Source organism: Myotis brandtii, unplaced genomic scaffold (genome assembly GCF_000412655.1).
Source record: "Myotis brandtii unplaced genomic scaffold, ASM41265v1 scaffold174, whole genome shotgun sequence".
Lineage (NCBI taxonomy): Eukaryota > Metazoa > Chordata > Mammalia > Chiroptera > Vespertilionidae > Myotis > Myotis brandtii.
This window is the reverse complement of record NW_005356437.1, coordinates 1,358,722-1,365,473: the sequence shown is the minus strand read 5'-3', so window position 1 is coordinate 1,365,473 and position 6,752 is coordinate 1,358,722. Positions and strand designations below refer to the sequence as shown.

At 38.6% G+C, this 6,752-nt stretch overlaps 1 protein-coding gene across 6 annotated transcripts in view; it reads right to left on the bottom strand.

Moving 5' to 3' along the window:
* Positions 1-6,752, bottom strand: part of CAB39L (calcium binding protein 39-like) — a 181,906-nt gene that overhangs the window by 130,694 nt on the left and 44,460 nt on the right. For 4 of the 6 annotated variants that reach the window (XM_014537203.1, XM_014537205.1, XM_005863204.2 and 1 more), the window contains exons 1-2: positions 4,649-4,691; positions 3,451-3,524 (exon numbers count right to left, since the gene is read on the bottom strand). The gene's annotated coding sequence lies outside the window, so the exon portion shown is untranslated. Of the gene's footprint in view, positions 1-3,450; positions 3,525-3,834; positions 3,846-4,648; positions 4,692-6,752 lie in introns of those variants that run through there. The other 2 variants (XM_014537206.1, XM_014537204.1) reach the window with 2 other exon arrangements.

Here is a 6,752-nt window from a genome sequence, read left to right as displayed (position 1 = left end):
TTTGTTTAGCTTCTATATTTGTAACAATGTTTCAAACTGCAAGCTCAGAGGCCGGCAGCGGCAGGCGGGGAACGTTGGCTTCCTCCGTCACTGAAGCAAGCAAGCCTCATGTTCGCTTCCAGCTGCCTGGCTGCCGGCCGCCATCTTGGCTGGCAGTTAATTTGCATATCGCCCTGATTAGCCAATGGGAAGGGTAGCAGAGGTATGGCTAATTACCATGTTTCTCTTTTATTAGATAGGATATATACAACAACTACTCACAGAACTAAAGGGAGAAACAGATTAAAATACAATCATAGTTGGGGACCTTAATACTCCATGGACAGCTCTAAATAGATCATCCAGACAGAAAATCATTAAAGAAATATTGGCCTTAAATTACACACTAGACCAGTGGTCGGCAAACTCATTAGTCAACAGAACCAAATATCAACAGTACAACGATTGAAATTTCTTTTGAGAGCCAAATTTTTTAAACTTAAACTATATAGGTAAAGACATTATTGTCAACTTAATTAGGGTATTCCTAAGGCTTAGGAAGAGCCACACTCAAGGGGCCAAAGAGCCGCATGTGGCTCGCGAGCCACAGTTTGCCGACCACGGCACTAGTCCAAATAGACATAATTCACATTTACAAAGCCTTTCATCATAGAACATTAGATTATACATTCTTTGCCAGTGCACACAGAACATTCTCAAGGATATACCATATGTTGGTCACAAAAATAACATCAACAAATGAAAGAAGATTGAAATTATACAAGCATATTCTCTGACCACAATGCCTTGAAATTAGAAATCAACTGCAAAAAGAAAGTAAAAAACCCCACAAATACTTACAGATTAAACAACATACTACTAAAAAATAACTTGGTCAAAGAAGAAATAAAAGGTAAGATCAAAAGATATATAGAGACAAATGAGAATGATAAGACAACATATCAAAACTTCTGGGATGCAGTGAAAGCAGTAATAAGAGGGAAGTTTTCTATAATTACAGGCCTATCTCAAGAAACAAGAGAAATCACAAGTGAACATCCTAACTTTACATCTTAAAGTACTAGAAAAAGAAGAACAAAAGCAACCCAAAGTCAGCAGAAGGAAGGAAATAATAAAAATTAGAGCAGAATTGATTGAAATAGAAAACAAAAAGACTACACAAAAAATTAATACAACAAAGAACAAGTTCTTTGAAAAGATGAATAAAATTGACAAACCCATGACTAAGGCAAAAAGGGAAAAGACTCATATAAACAAAATTAGAAATGAGAGAGAAGTCACCACAGACATCACAGATATACAAAGGATCATACTATAATACTCTGAAGGATTATATATGGGATGAGCATTGACCAGACAAAGCAGTTGTCCACACAACCAGCACAGGCATAGGGCATTAAGCATACCTGCTAAACATTGAGTGTAGTTCATTCATCTATATAGAATATCATGATCATGTTCTTAAAAATATTTAAAGAAATGAGGATATGTTTATTATAAAATATCTCGTTAGAAAAATCCAAGATGCTAAACTTAATAAAAAATATGTGCCTCAAATTTTTATTGTATTTTTTTACATAAACATTTCCTTCCATATGGACATGGAAAGATTACAAAAATGTTAATGTTGGATCATTGGTGATTATTTTCTTCTTGTATTCATGTATGTTTTTCAAATGATCTATAATAAACATGTATAGTCAGGTTTTGCCAAAACACCATGCTACATAAAATCATGCAATAAGAACCAAAGGAATTATGGGGTATATGAGGTTAGAGCTCAATACTCAAAAACTTTGTCAGAGACATCCTATATAATAAAAGCCTAATATGCAAATCGACCGAAGAGTGGAACGACTGGTGCAAGGACTGGTCGCTATGACACACACTGACCACCAGGGGGAAGACACTCAATGCAGGAGTTGCCCCCAACCTGCAGGCCCCAGGTCAGCCAAGGTGGATGCCAGTGGGGCCCCCCAATCACCCTGCCGAGGGAGGCGACCAACCGCAGTGGCGGGGGGCGGGGCTGGCGAGTGGGTGGCGTCAGGCCCGACAAGGCAGGTGTCAGAGGGGGCCCCCTGGTTGCCGCGCTGGTTGCCCCACTTATCGGCCCGTATCGCCGACCAGGCCTAGGGACCCTACCCATGCACAAATTTCGTGCATCGGGCCTCTAGTTTTTTATAAAAGGTAGGAACCTGCCCTTGCCAGTGTGCTCAATTGGTTGAGCATCATACCATGTACCAAAAGGTTGCTGGTTTGATTTCTGGTCAGGGCACATGTCCAGGTTTTGGGTTGGGTGCATGATGGAGGCAACAGATTGATATTTCTCTCACGTCGATGTTTCTCTCTCTCTCTCAAATCAATAAAAATATTTTTTAAAAAGGTAGGAACCAATAAAAACAGTAGCAAAGTTTTACACATGTTAAATGGTCAGAAAATATATAAATACTACAATAAGTATGGCACTTCATCTTGAAATAGACCTGACATTGCTTGTGAAATTGGGTATTAGAAGAGTTGTAGCTTGTGTGTTATTTTGAAACAGTAGAAATAGGGTTATCTGAAATCAGCTGGAAAGTTTTAACATCAAATATGAATGGATGTAACATTTAATATGTGGTACAATGAGATGGCTAGTAGGTGTTGTAGGTGTGTGCACATGGGTATTTTGTGTATTCCTTGTGGCTTGGTTCAATTGGATGGTTTTCTGCATTCATGTAGTGTTTCTCATGAATGAAACTGCACAAGGGCAAATGAGAAATCTGCATTATGCTCATACTGTTCCCTAACATATTAATCATGTTAGAACAAATCTGTGTTTTCAAAACAAGTTTTATAGCAGAAATGACTATTACTTTTACATCATAAAATACATGTATATGTATATATATACAGGGTGAGGCAATAGTAGGCTTCCAATTGTTCATATGGAAAAGAATACAGTAATTAATAAATAGTAATACAAGAATAAACTGCGTTTTCCCGTACTCACACTTCTCCAAAATGGTCTCTGATCAGGCCCCCTACACTTTTTAGAATCTAAGGAATTTTCACCAGTCCCCATTTCTCTCCATGTACAAGTTTCTATGCCAACAGAAATCCATGGGTACTCCCAAAGTATTCAGTGACTTTAGCACTTGCTTACCTCACAGAATGTACTTGTTTTGTTTCTAGCCCCAGAAAGTTTCCCTTATTTTCTTATATTTTCATCTATTTATTATAAAGTGTTTTTAAAATATTGAATCAATTGAATCAGTAGTTTACATATTTGGTGATCTGTAGCCTATCATATTGTCAGAAGTGGAAGTCTATTTAATACTTCTGCAATTGTTTTGTAAAACTTAAATAGTTATTATATTTATTCTTGATACATTTTATTTTAGTGTTACTATAGTCTACATGTCTGTCAAGAGCACTTATAATCTTGATTGAACTATTGTATTAGCTTACCTTAGAAATTGTGTGTCATCTGCAAATTCATTTCAACTCTCAGCCTTCAACAAAGTCACTGACCAACACAGCTTCTGAAAAAAGAAAAAGGTTCAAAATTAATTTTGAAAATCTTTACAGCAAATTCATCGTATTTTTTTTGTTATCTGGTATATACTAGTAGAATTATAAAATTAAATTTCTATCATAATCTTATACAGATAAATCAAATTAAAATAGAAATATCCCTCTACCCCAACAACTTCCAGTGGTAGATCTTTTAAAAAGTAGTAGGTAAACTGAAGGCAAATATTTTATCATCAGGAGGAAGCAGAAATGTGAAGGTGTGGGCTGTGTGAGGGAAACTCTAGCACCTCTCAAATCTACATAGCCCTTATCTTCTACAGGAGGAAACACACTTATTTAAACTAGTATGAAAAGAATATGTGAAGCTTAGAAGAGCTTTGAAGTGTCACACAGAGAAGTTTTGAAGGGTGTTTTGCTTTTAACAACATCATGAAAACCCATGCCCACTGGTTTTTGTTTCCTTTTCTGCTTTGTCATACTTTTAGTTCATGTCTTTTAATAATTTCAGTCATGAATAAAATCTTTGTAAAATTTTTATCTCCAAAATCAATATAAGGACTTGTGTGTGTCAGTGTGTGTGTTTACAATTTCCCATCAGAGACAAGAGAAAACATACACTGCTCTCCTTTAGTTCACTGCTCTTGCATGAAGAACGACAAACCACTAACTTTGGTTCTGCATCTTTTATTTTCTGAGCAGCAGCTACAGGTTTAAATAGAACATTTAGTTTTTGATGTTCTTTCTTCTCAATATATGATGTACACCCTGCAATAATGTATTAGAAAAAGCACTGGCTTTGGAATCATATGGATCTCGTTTAAATCTCAACTGCTCTAAACCTCATAGGAAAATATCACGAGTCTTTTTTTTTTAACTGACTTTTTTATACTGCTTGATGACCTGCTTTTTTTATTTAACAATATATTAACTACTTTCCATATCAATATATGAGGCTCTCTGTTATCTTTTTCATGCTGCATAGTAATTTATTTTAAATTAACTTAAAAAATTTCTATTTACCTTTTGAAAAAACTTTTTTAAAATTTATTTTATTGTTGAAAGTATTACAGATGTCCCCATTTCCCCCCTTTATCTCCCTCCACCCGCCTCCCACCCCACCCCAGGCCTTTACCTGTCTATTGTCTGTGTCCATGGGCAATGCATGTATGCATATAAATTCTTTGATTAATCTCTTCTCGCCCTCCTTCCACCTTTAAATTGATTTTTACAGAGAGAGAGAGAGATAAACATAAATATGTTATTCCATTTATGTATGCATTAATTGGTTGGTTCTTGTATGTGCCCCAACTGGGGATTAAACCTGCAATCTTGGCATATTGGGACAACACTTTAGCCAAGTGAGCTACCTGGCCAGGGCCAATATTATGAGTCTTAATGGATAGCAGTAAAAGCCTAATGATATAGCAGCAAGAGTTATCTATATATATAAAAGTCCGAGTGACCGGCCAACTGGCTGACAGCCCAGTAGGTATGATGCGCACTGACCACCAGGGGGCAGACACTCAACGCAGGAGCTGCTGAGTGACAGCAACTTTGCAGAGTGCCCTCTCCCACTCCAGGACCCCTCGAGGGATGTCGGAGAGCCGGTTTCGGCCCAATCCCAGCAGGCCAGGCGGAGGGACCCCACCGGCCGGAGGGACCTGCTCACTCTGCAGACACCCTTTGAGTCCTGGTGCTGCCCCAGGTGCGGCCGTTTGGGGAGGGACCAGGAGAGATTGGCTCCAGGGTATGTCCAGCCCTTTTCACCCAGTCCCGTACCATCGGCCACCTTCTAATTAATTTCTTTTCAATGTGCACAAATCCGTGCACTGGGCCTCTAGTATCACTATAAAGCAGGAACAGCACTATTCCTGCCACATAACATGTACTCTATCATGTTAGCTGTCCTTATTATGTAATTTTGTACTTCATTCCCACTTTACTCAATCTGTCAAAGGACTTTCCAGACTAAATCTTCTATAATAATAAAAGCATAATATGCAAATTGACCAAACAGCCAAACAGCGGAACGACCATCCGGACGAAGCTGGGGCTGTGAGGGCCAAAGGCAGTCAGGGCTGCGAGGGCTGAGCCCCTTGCATGAATTTCGTGCATCTGGCCTCTAGTTTAAGTTATAAGAAAGTTGATATAGAAGTTGATATATCATATAAAAAGCTGATAAACTTCTAAGACTTTATTCAACAATTACCAACTTTTTGCAACACTTATTTTACCCAAAAATATACATAAAATACTTTAAAAATAGCAATACAACAATATTACTGAATATAATCCATTTAGAAGGCACAGACCCAAATCTATATTCTAAAATCACTAGAAATTGTTCCTTTTCTTCTGTGCTATGTCACCAAAATACTGTAGTTCTGTAAATGTGTTTCAGTTCCTTTTTAGATTTTTCTTCTTTCTACCTTTTAATTTTATTTTTGAATATGTAAATATACGTGATTTTAAGATCAAAACTATATAAACAAGTTATATTTAGAGCAATCTCTCTTCCATTGTTGGCACCTTTCCCGTTACCTCTTTATACACACAGATGACTCTATATACTATTCTGTGCCTTTGTTTTTTTTTCTACTTCATAATATATTCTGCAGATCATTCTATATTGGTATATGGAAACTTTCTATATCTCTTTATGACTTCAGGGGAAAAGAGTGACTTGAAAGGGACACCATCTACCTGGAGATAGTTCCATTGTTGCATGTACTTTAATCAGTTCTCCATTAATAGGCATTTTGGTTATTTCTAATCTTTTGCTAATACAAGTAATGCTGTTATAACTAACCTTTTATATTTTACTAGAGGCCCAGTGCACAAAAATTTGTGCACTCGGGGGGTCCCTCAGCCTGGCCTGTGCCCTCTCGCAGTCGGGGACCCCTTGGGGGATGACCACCTGCTGGTTTAGGCCCGCTCCCTGGAGAATTGGGCCTAAGCTGGCAGTGAGACATCATTCTGGCAGGCCGGGAGCCCTCGGGGGATGTCCACTTGCCAGCGGGGAGCAGGCCTAAGCTGCAGTCGGACATCCTTAGTGCTGCTGAGGTGGGAGAGGCTCCTACCACCACTGCTGTACTGGCAGCTGGCAGCCTGGCTTGTGGCTGAGCAGAGCTCCCTCTGTGGGCGTGCACTGACCACCAGGGGGCAGCTCCTGCATTGAGCGTCTGCCCCTTGGTGGTCAGTGTGTGTCATAGTGACCAGTCATTCCCAGTCGTTCT